At 40.5% G+C, this 12,105-nt stretch overlaps 1 protein-coding gene and 1 non-coding gene across 4 annotated transcripts in view; both read left to right on the forward strand.

Annotated features, from left to right (window-relative positions):
- Positions 1-12,105, forward strand: part of TMEM108 (transmembrane protein 108) — a 361,675-nt gene that overhangs the window by 197,457 nt on the left and 152,113 nt on the right. The gene's annotated exons all lie outside the window — the stretch shown is intronic.
- On the forward strand, positions 3,520-3,735 carry LOC144221826 (small nucleolar RNA U89). The gene has a single exon (XR_013332191.1). It is a non-coding gene; the product is annotated as a small nucleolar RNA U89 (small nucleolar RNA).

Consider the following 12,105-nt stretch of genomic DNA (forward strand, 5'->3'; position numbering starts at 1 on the left):
AGCTATAATTTGCCTATATAAACCTTATGCCCCCCTTTTCTCCTTCTCTTCATCTTCTGGAACTCCTATCATATGAATGTTACTACATTTTAATAAATCACTGGATTCTCTTGAGTCTGCCTTCATGATCCCTGACCTTTGTTTCCCTCTCCTTTTCAGTTTTAATCTTTCCCATAATTTTAACTTCTGTGTCACTAATTTGCTCCTCTGCCTCATCCATCCTTGTTTTTATGGGCCTTCATTTGGGTTTACATCTCAGTTACAGCATTTTTAATTCCAGCCTGACTAGATTTTAGTTCTTGTATGTCATCAGAAAGATCTTCTCAAGCCCAGCTAGTATCCTTATAATAAAGTGTAGTTCAGACATCTTATATCTGCATTGATTAAATCCCTTGTCATCACTGCTTCCTATTCTTCCTTTTGAGGTGAATTCCTCCATCTTAGGCTTTTGGAGGCGGAAAAAATAATAATAGAATGAAATAAAATTTAAATTTTTTTAAAAATCAAATAAAAGAAGCTAGATCTTAGGTGCTTTAAGAGAAGCTTTATAAAAAAAAAAGAACAGAAAAATCAAAAATCAAAAAATTAAAAATAATAAAATAAAAAATTTTTTTTGCTCTTGTGGTATCCAAGAAACAAAAGAAAACAACAAAAACAGAAAGAAAAAAAAAACTGATTAAGCAAAACAAAAAAAAACAAAAAAAAAACAAAAAACCCATATGAAGCTAGATCCACTTTCCCCTAGAACTGAAACGCAGCAGTCTATGTACAGTAGAGTAAGCACATGGAAGGGATTTTTGCTAATGTTTTAGGAGAGGGGCCTGGTGCTCTGATTTCTTAGGTTAACTTGCCCTAGCAGAGATGTGCCTGGAATGTGCAGGTAGTGGAGCTGCCTTCTCCACTGTTTAGCTTACTAGGGTGGATCTATGTTGGACTAATAGTGAAAATGGCTTAATCCTCCTCTCTAGTCTCTAGATTGTGAAGTTTGCACCCTCACAGCCAGTGGTGAAACACCCTTCCTGTGTCTGCCCCTTCCATCAGCTCCTTGCTTTCCCCCTGCCTATGTCCGAACTGTCTGCCTACCAGGTGGCACCTTCTTCCAGAGTTTTATCTCAGACGTGGCTATATTTCAAAACCCCACACTTCAGGGACACCAAGAGCTTGGACCTGCAGTGATCCTCTGGGGGAAGGTCTCCCCACATTGGCTGGTACAGGCTTATCCCAGGAAACAGTCACATAACTGTGCAGTAGCAGCAGCTCATAGTTTATGGTAAATCACAACACACAACCAACACCAGGGTTTGCTGCCCTCAGTCAGAGTCTTTGTTCCCATATGTGGCAGCTTGATGGCACCTGCTGGGTCTTTTGCCTGCAGAGAGGCCATATCACCTCTACCAAATGCACTCCAACAAAGGGAAGTGCTTCTCTTCTTGTGATCAAGGGGATCCTTAGACCCTGTTGCCCACTCCTGGGGCTCCATCCTGCTTCCTCACCAGAGCACCACCAGTCACAGACCTCTGAAACTTCAGACTCTGCTCCACTGTTTATAGAAACTGGTAGTATTGAAACCTTCTCCTTCTTCCCGTCAGTGGTTTGGGGAACGATTTTCTTGCGCAGTCCCCTGTGCATTTTCACTATTCCTGTCTTTCGGGAGTAGTGCTTTCTTGCACAAACCCAATACTCTGCCCTCTCTTCCCCCACCACTCTGTCTTTCTGCTCTCCACACAAAGGGCTCCCTCCCCTCCACAGCACCAAGGCTCTTCTCTCCCCCAGGTCACCTCTCTGCACTATGTGCCTCCTATGTTCTCTCTCTCAATTATGCAGATTGTTCTGTTAATCCTCTGATCAATTTCCTAGGTATTCAAAATGGTTTGATCTTGATCTAGCTGTGTTTGAGGAAGGAGACAAGCCCAGGGTCCCCTTACTACTCTCCCATCTTAACTACTAGCAGCATGACTTGGGAGACCAACATTCAACTGACTAAAGCATAATATTCCTATACTTCATAGAGTTGTTAATATAAATGTTCCCTAATAATATATGGAACACTTAGTACAGTGCCCAGTTCAAAACAGGTACTCAGTTGGGGGTGGTTGTGGATCCAGGAGTAAGTAGGGTATGAGGAAATGAACTACTGAGTTTGTACAGCTTTTTGATAAAAGTTTTACCATAAAGTAAGGGCAACAGAGGACAGTAGCTGGTAGTAGACTAAGGGCTGAGTGTTTAAAAAAAAAAGAAAAGAGAAAAAGAGTGATTTGAGCTGGTATTAAAGCTCCCAGGAAGGTTTCTCTATAGGACTGTGAGCTTCAGATGACATGAGGTGTACATTGATGGTGAGCCCTTGAGGCAGGAACAGATCTAGATGTGATTCCCATGTCTATATGTAATTGGTGCCCAGGGTATGTTTCTGACCTTGCCAGTGAATGCTAGTACTGGGTATATAATTGTGCCATGTCTGATGAGAAGAGGCGAGAATGAAGATTCCTGTGTCCTGTCATCAGTGAGTCTGTTTAACACTGAGTATAATGATTTCCCTGAGATGTTCTCTCAAAGTCAAACAACTGTCTCCCCACAGGACAGAGCTCAGGCTATGTGCAAGCTGCTGTGAGGTCTGCTAATAATAAGAGGGCATTGGAGAGAGCACCAGAACTCTCTGAGATTTAAAAAAATAAAAAGATGCTACAATTTACTTTGAAATTCCTTGGTTAGATGAAGAAATGAGAATGTGCCCACTTTCCCCTAAAGGCAGAGAAGCAAGGGTCGAGGAGTTTACCTAGATAAAAAAAAAAACCATGCCCTGAGTACATGCTAGGTCAGTCTTAGCATCCCAGGTTACAACAAGGAGATGAATAAAAAGAGGAGAGTTGGAAGCTCCAAAGTGCGGGCACTTGAATAGGAGTGGTAATTTATTAAGATTCCATCTCTGGCCTGCAGTCATTATGAGACATGAACGCCCCCCAAAGTTAGGGAGCACCAGCTTGAAAGGAAGCTTGAGTGGATGGGCAGCTTTCTTGCCTGAACACATGGGGTCACGTCTAAACAGCTTACCATGGCATAGGAGAAGTCCTGAAGGTGGAAAATGAGGCTCAGACAAATGCAGTCGTATTATTTCTTTGATATCTTATTGTTATTTTGACCTGTGGTAAATCCAAAGTAATTGAGCTAGAAAATAAAACCTAAGTCTTAAATAGTTTAGCTGTAGAAATCCCTTAGGGAGAAAAATATCCCACATTTCACCTAAAAAGTTGGTCTGATATTGTCAAGACTTTCATTTCTCTTTTGGTGAGTGTCATGGGTTGGGCTCCCTGGAAGCAGACCTTGAACCCTTATATGAGGCGTCTTTGAGCCTTTAGACAAGCAACGTGTTAGGAAGCAATTCCCAGGAAACCTGCAGGGGCATGGGGAGGAAAAGAGGCCCCACAGAGGCTGACGGATACAATATCAAGGAAAGCCCCACAGAGGCTGACATGAGGTTAGTTTCTCTTGTGAGCTCTAGTAGGAGTGCAGATCACACCCCATCATGAAAGACAGAGATAGAATGTTGTATTCCTGGATCTGGGAGTCCTTGGATGTGCCACACACTGGGTTAAGCACTTTAAACTAGCGACATAGCTGGCCTTGCCTCCATTTCTGCTGCTGCATCCAGTTCCTGGCAGTTGCCTGCAGGGGGATGCACAGGTGGAGACCAAAGTGAGAGCAAGCATGAACTATGTGAGTACAACCTTGGATCTGACAGCGAAGAGAAGGGCTGGAATAGCAAGGATGGAGCCAGGGATTAAGGCTGAGTCTTATGTAAACCCTTAACCCCAACATTCTTACCTTGAAGAAGTCCTGAGCAATAACCCTGGCTATATCAAACTGCCAAGACCAGGCAGCCCAGAACATCTCCAAGACAATTGCCACATCACAGAACCATATCTCTTTCACTGCTGACAACCTTGTCCTGAACCTACAGGATGAAAGTTTTACATGCGCAATGACAGCCTCATCGAGGGTAAGAAATGAGAGCCTGGTCACCGGGAACTCCATGCCCGGAGAAGAAATGGATCTGCTTCTCCCCTGGTTTTTGAGGAGCCAGTTGGAGTCCAGCACACTCCCATCCTGCCTCTAGTATCATGTGATGGTCCCTTCTGCATCTGTTCTCCCAAACCTTCTTGGATGAACAAAATCTGACCAATTTTCAGTGAAATGATTTTGCTCCTTCCTCTGTTGGCCAGAGGTGCTGGGACCGTGTGATTTCTAAGTGATTTCCTACAATGTTGGTTCTTCCTTCCAGGTTGGGAGGCAATAACCAGCAACACAGAAATTCTCAATAGATTTTTATTACTTAAAAAAAAATTGGAGGGACACCTGGGTGGCTAAGTTAGTTAAGCATCCATTTCAGCTCAGGTCATGATTTCGTGGTCTTGGGATCAAGGCCCACATCAGGCTCCGCGCCGAGCACAGAGCCTGCCTAAGATTATTTCTCTCCCTCTCTCTTGCTTCTCACACATGTGCTGTCTCTCTCAAAGAAAAAAAAAATTTATTTTGTGGCATACATTTTACTACATTTAATGCATTTAACACACGCAAAGCATTTAGAACAGTGCCATAAACGTTGGGTTATTGTCATTCTTACCATCACCATCCCCTCCCCTACTCCTCCCATTAATCTGGACTTAAAGTAAAACCTCACTTCTCTTTCATTCCTAGGATTTTGCTTTCATTTTCATACTTCATATTACAAATACGAATTATTACATCTCCCTCCTAACCCCTACTAGTCCCTCTCATAAATCTCATTCATTGACAACCAGTCTGGATGTTCTGTCTAAGGGCTGGAGGTGACCAGTGAATGGTTGGTTATGCAGCCATCCATCCATCATGTGGCCCCTCAGTTAGAGATGTCCTGGAAATTCCCCTGATGTGGTCTCATAGGCTTCTTTTGTGCATTATTAAACTGTGATGATAAATGAGTATGACCAGGTATGTTATTCTTTCCCTGGAGATGTGGCTCTCATAGATGCGGTCTCCTTGGAAATGTTTTCCCATAGGTGAATCTTTGGCAGAGTCATTGCCAGTCTAAGAATCCAGATTTCCCAGTCAGTGGGTACTTGAAAACTACAAAGTTCTGAAAGATAGGAAATTATAGACTTCTGAGGTAGTTATAGTATAATTATAAAGGAAGAAGGGCAGTCTCTGCAGGATATCTAATTGTTTCTATGAGGAAGCTGGTCCACATTTTAGAGAAAAACATTCTTGTGTGTACACCAGGAAATTTAGGAGTTTACCCTTTGATACTATATGAGAATGGTTGGCTAAATATCAAATGATTTTCATTTTCTTAAAAATAAAAAACTGAATGGTGAGGGGAAAAGGAAGGGAGACATCAGATAAGCAGTTGCTAATCTTGAAAGGGATTAGAGGTCAGGATATGCACATTTCTCCCTTTCTTTCATTTTCCAGGACAGGATTTTTATTCTTTAGAATATATGGAAAAATCACATGCCTTCAGAATTGAAAGCAAGTTCCGTTACTAATTGCAACTCCATTTCACAGATGAAAAAAACTGATGCTATCCTAAGAGGATAACTTGTCCAGGATCTAAACCTAGTTGATGTGAGGGCAGAGGCTTTAACATGGCTCCCCAGAGTCATGGAGATCCATGGAGACTTCTTCCCAACAGCTTCCTCACTGCCTGGCTCTCACCATCACGTTACTCTAGTTTAAGTTCTGCATAGCAATTGGCTATGATAGAGTTGGCTGATGGAGTTTTTTGCGCCTTATTTTTTTATTGTTTATATCTCCATTTGGAATGTCTGCTAAGAACTAATATGCTGTATTTCCAGCATAGAAAGTGCCTAGCAAATGGAAAACCACCAACAAACATGGTACTAAAATAGAATGAACTGCGCAGAGGGGCAATGGGTAGGTTTCTTGAGTTCTTTCTTGGTCAAGTGAAACTCCATGTAGAGAGAATTGAAATTGTGGTCTAGATTAGCACTGTTCCATAGACATAGAACACAAGCCACAATTTTAGATTTTCTAGTAACCATATTGGAAAAAGTAAAATGAAATTGGTGAAATTAATTTTAATGATGTACTTTATTTAACCCAATATATCCAAAGCATTTTCATTTCAATATATAAAAGATTAGTAGTAGTATTTGCTTTCTTTCTTTCTTTCTTTCTTTTTTTTTTTTTTTTGATACTAGGTCTTTGAAACCCTGCATATAATTTGTACTTAAAACAGATCTCAGTGTGGACACTGCATTTTGTCAGAAGTACTTGATTTGCATTTATATTTCATAAAATTTACACTTGAAAAATTAGATTCACCTTAAAATTTTTGTAATACATGAATTAGTCATCCATTTTTACATTTAAATTACTGAAAATCAAATAAAATTTTAAAATTCACTGCCTCAATGAGACTAGCAACATTTCGAGTTGTGGCTCAATGCCACAAGTGCGAGTGGCTGCACAGACATCTATTGGTTGCACCAGACTACTGGTTTTGAAGTTGCTTTGCCCTTCCTATCCTGCATCAGCTGTATGGTATAGAGCCTGGTATGTGGGGCAGAACACCAGAGTCTTGTGCCAGCATAGATGACTACCTCTAGCCCACCAATTTCTTGGCCATTGTGTTAAGAAATAGAACTTGCTATATCTTTTTAAGACCTTGAAAGTAAAGTTGCTTTATTCTGATTTGTTCCAGAAGGGCAAAATCAGAGAATGCTCCCATGGTTGAACACAGCACAGTGCACACATGTGCACATCTCTCAAGGCATCAGATTCACAGAGCTTCTCTCAGGGCTTAGAAAACACAAAGAGAATCACAGAAAGAGCAGCCCTGCTCAGGTGACTGCCATTGAGTGATTGCATGTCCTACATGTGCCACATAGAGGCACTGAAAGTTTATCTGTATGGGAAGCCTTTTTTTTTCCTCCTTCTCTGCAAGACCCTGCACTAAGGAGTATCACTCCATTAGAATAGTGTTTTGAGATCCCTACCCCTTCTGTGTGCCATCTCATTCTGACTTCTGCTTGAATCTTAGCCTGGCAGCACTGCATCTCCCTTAGTTACCAGGAAGCTTAACCATGCAGGGGGCAGAGATGTTATTTCTCACAGTTTTCCTACACTTGTCCAAGAGGCCTGGGTATTGTGCTGTGACCTGATTCTAACAGTAACCCCAAAGGAAACTACTTTGTGGTGTGTGGATCCCTTGGGAGAAGAACAAGGGTCAGTGTTAGACACTCAAACATTGGATGTCATGGGCTTTGGTCATGGCTCAAAGTTAATTACCAAGGGACAGTGTTTTTCTTCTAAGAACATTAGCAGAGTAACTCTAATTGAGATATCCAGGGTGAAGATTCCCAGATAGCCAGGGTACCTGATAAGTAGACAAAAGCTAAAGTTTACTGTGGAGAAAACAGTCTCAAATCCTCACAGTTTGTAGGTAGACATTTTCCCAAATGAACAAGCTATCAGGAATGGAATCTTTAGGATACTTTCCTACTTTAATTCCCTCTGTACAACCCCTGGATGGCACTAGACCTTCTGGTATCCTTCTGTTTTCATTTTCTTTCAAGCCACTTTTATCAAGAACCTACTATGTGCTGGGAATTATGGTATGCACAGGCAATGAAAGGACATGAACCCTTCCTTCCAAGAGTCCCCAGGGTAGTAGAGAGAGAGGCTTCACACAGACACTAGAGTATAAATGTAATTAATGTGATCCTTTATCATTCAAAGTGTCTGCTATTTGTATGGCTCTGTGGAAAATTCTGGGAATACAGAGAGATGAGGCATAATCTCTACTCTCCGGAAGCTTATAGTATAATCAAGACAAGTAGAGGTGTAAAGAAGATTGTGTGTTATAAGCTATACTAAAAAGTCACAGGTCAAGCCATGTTCTTAAATCCAGCTTAACTAGTAATAAAGATGACTTTGATACAACTTCTGACTCCTCTTAGTGGTTCCAAACATGGAGAGAGGCAATGATTAGTCCCCATAACCAGCACTACAATCCAAGGAGGTGATGAAAACCAGCCTTTTATACTTCATAAAGTATTTTCCCATCCCAAATGCCTTTTGTCATCCTGGTAACCCTGTGGATAGGCATCATTTTTGTCACCATGTTGCCATTAAGGAAATAGAAACCCAAAGAATCCAAATGTACTCAAGATCCCACAAGGAACTTAGACTGAAGTCTACTTACTCCAAGCTCAACATCTTCTCAGAATGTCACAGCCTCCCATATTTTACCTAAGTCACAGTTCTTGCAATGGGAAAACTGTGAGACCCACTGAGGATAGTTGTTTCATCTGATTGTGTGTTTTTTCTTCTTGGAGTTTTTCAACTTCAGTCACTGAGCAGCTTTGATGGTTGGTCTTTTTGTCTACCACCACCCATTTCTGGGTCTGCTTAAAGAAATAAAGTAAACAATGGCAGGATAGAGGTATTGGCTCCCAAATCAGATATTAGCTGGGTGAAATTAGGGTAAAGAAATGTTGCAACCCATTGAGGCAATGGGCCGTTCCTTTTATAAGCTGATGAATCTGTAGTTCATTTAGCCTCATTATTTCTTAGTTAGCAAGCTCTGGTTGTGCCATCCTTATGGCTTTATTTTTAGAAGTCGTAGATTATTATAGCAACTGTGAAAAAGGATGGGAAACGAAATCTGGCTCCCAGTATACATCCTGCTTATTTCTTGAATTAAATTTATCTTCATCTAGCCCTCAGAAGATGTTTCACCCACCCCTGCCACTGATTGAAAGCTGTTACCATCACATGGTTGCTGATGGGGCTGTCAGGTGATAGAGAGGTTTCTGGGTGCTGCCAGTCCTCTTCCTTATCCAGTTGTTTATTCTTGGTACCAGCTGGATGTGGGAGGGTAGGGATGGAAAAGACCAGGTAGGAAGCATGGGTATCTGTGACATTTCCTTCACAGTGCCAAGTGAAACCTTAACAATTTGTGTTGAGTGATGTTCTAGTCATGGTACTTATGCCTTGTTCAAGCTGATGTGACAAGAGGAGGAGACAGTAATGGGACAACCCCACTGCACATCAAAGAGTGACAAGGGCCTTCGGAAGTAAATAAAGGTTGAAAACTATTGGGCTGCAACAGAGCAGCAAAAGGGCAGGGAATGGTAGCCCTTAAACTGTTTCTCTCACACTATGGTTAATTATAGAAAAGCCCTGAGGCCGTTGTAGAGGAGAAGCTAGAGTAGGGAATCCTGAGCATGAAGGATAGGAATGTATTTTCACTGCTACTTCCTGGGGTCCTACAGCAACCATTTTTCCCCCACATGCCCTGCTGCTGTCTCTGAGGGCCTCACCTGCTGTCTTCTCCCCTACCCTCACCTTGGACTTCTGCCTTTGTTTCTTTACCTGGTACTCCAGTTTCCTGGGACATTAGAACACTGCCATAATTCCATCTCAGAATTGCCTATTAAGCTCCTGTCAGCATTTTCCTCTAGGCAACTGAGTTCTATTTCCTATAAATTCTCAGCACTGAGGGCCTTTCTTCAACAGACTGGTCACCCAGACCTGTGACAGGGAAGCCAACTTGACCTTGAGTCTTGGGTATTGGCTAAATTCCAGAGTTGAGTTCTCATCACCCATGCAGACTAAGGCAGGTATTACACATCCCGTTAGACTTCGCGGGTTGTCAACAGCAACGTTGGCTATAGCTAGTTATTTGTCTCCAGCTCCTCCTCCTGTCCAGTGTTGGCTCTTCTTTCACATCATCACAGGTTCATTGCTGAGGGGCTACCATGCCATATCGCGAAGCTCATCCAACATAGCTCATTTTCCTTCGGCATTTATGGTATTTCAAAAGAAAAAATGCAAGATATGGTCATGGGACTGGTGAAGAAATCCGGTTTGCTTTTCATTTTGTTTCCTCAGAAGAAGGATATGATCCAGTGGGGGGGGGGGTCCAGAATGGAAGAGATAAAAAATATTTTGAATAAGCTTAGGGTCCCAGAGTAATAAAGAATGAAGAATACAGATAAAAGGATACAAAGTATTAGAAAAGAGATCATAGTTGAGTCTAGAATTATTATGAAAAAAATTCAATGAGATAAGGGTGGTAGAAGATCATGGAAGGAGATGAGAAAGAGGAGAAAAATGGGAAACAGAAAATGAGAGTTGAGAAGATGAAGAATTTTTAAAGTGACCCCTAACTCTATAATTATAGAGATCATAATTATGTGAACAGTTTTATTTCCTATTCAGTACAATTTCCATAATAGAGTAGAAGTCCCCACAATCCCAGCATATAGGTGTCTGAAAATGCCAGTGGTTTGGCATTTGATGATTTGATATGTCTTGTAAAATCCTGTTTTTCAACCACTGAGGCCATGTGCTAACTGTACGAATAGACATTTTGGGTAAATTTTGGCAGGGGATTTGGGACAGTGAGTGTATCAGAGACCAAAGATGTCTTAGGAAATGGAAGAGAAAGAAAATGAAAAGCCTAAAGTGAATCAAATGGCCACCAGAACACTGGTTGAATAACAAGTTTGTTAATTGTACAGAATCTGAAAGTCAGAGCACTATGGTACCAATGGATCTGTACAATAGTACTGAATTGTTTACATGTATATAAAAAGCAGGGTCAGGCGTGCAGCCAGACCTTAGTGATGAGATTTTGAGTTCATCAGGGACTTCTACAATAATAACATCAACTGTTGGGTCTTAGTGTTGCCATGGTTACTTAGATGCCACCAGGGTAACCCTGGTCATACTTCCCCCATAACCGATGACGTTTCAGAGGTGTGTTCCTTTGATTTGAAACCCAACTATAGGAAACACCCTCATTTTCAATTAAGTTTTAGATGAATAATTTTTCTTCACACTAAAAAATAAAAAGCTTTAAAGTTATTTGAATAATATGATAATTTCAGTAACTGTGTACAGTAGAACATATTTTAATAAGGAAATTTTAGTTTATGAAAATATAGTAGTTACATGTATTCCAGCTTTATTGAGATATAATTAAAATATACCATTGTGTGAGTTTAAGGTGTACAGTGTGTTGATTTCACACATTTATATATTGCAAAATAATTACCACTGTAGTGTTAACACCTACATCAAATCACATAACATTTCTTTTTTGTTGTGAGAATATTTAATATCTACTTACTCAGCAACTTTCAGTTATGTATTACAGTATTATTAACTATATTCACCATGCTGTACATCAGATCCCAAGAACTTACTCATTTTAGTATTGGAAGTTCGTACTCTTTGACCAATATCTCCCTATTTTCCCCACCCTACCCATGCCCCTGGTAACCATCATTCTAATCATTTTCTATGCATTCAACTTTTTTAGATTCTACATATAAACAAGATCATTCAGTATTTATCTTTCTCTGACTTATTTCACTTAGCAAAATACCCTAAGGTCCACCCATGTTGTTGCAAGCAGCAAGATGTCCTTTCTTGTGGCTGAATTATATTCCATTGTGTGTATATACTATATCTTCTTTTTTTTTTTAAATATAATTTATTTTCAAATTGGTTTCGATACAATATCCAGTGCTCATCCCAACAAGTGCCTTCCTCAATGCCGATCACCCTCTTTCCCCTCTCCCCCAACCCCCATCAACCCTCAGTTTATTCTCTCTCTATATTTTTTTTTTTTGAATGATTNCCAAAAAAAAAAGAAAAAAAAAAGAAAAAGAAAAAAAGGTAGGAGGGCAGCTCTCAGGCAGGGATGGGCGTGGCAGGATCCAATGCNTCTATACTATATCTTCTTTATCTGTTTATCTGTTGACAGACACTTAGGTTGTTTCCATATTGTGGCTACTGTGAATAAAGCTGCAGTGAATATGTGAGTGCAGATATATCTTTGAGATCCTATTTTCACTTTCTTTGAATATATATCCAGAAGTGGGGTTGCTGGATCATATGATAATACTACTATTAATTTTTTAAGGAACCTCCATTCTGTTTTTCATAGTGGCTGTATCAGTGTACATTCTAACCATCAGTGTATAAGGGTTTCCTTTTCTCTGCATCTTTGCGGATACTTGTCATCTCTTATCTTTTTGATGATAGCCATTCTAACAGGTATGACGTGTTTTTCATTATGGTTTTGATTTCTATTTC

The sequence above is a fragment of the Crocuta crocuta genome, unplaced genomic scaffold (genome assembly GCF_008692635.1).
Source record: "Crocuta crocuta isolate KB4526 unplaced genomic scaffold, BGI_CrCroc_1.0 scaffold580, whole genome shotgun sequence".
Lineage (NCBI taxonomy): Eukaryota > Metazoa > Chordata > Mammalia > Carnivora > Hyaenidae > Crocuta > Crocuta crocuta.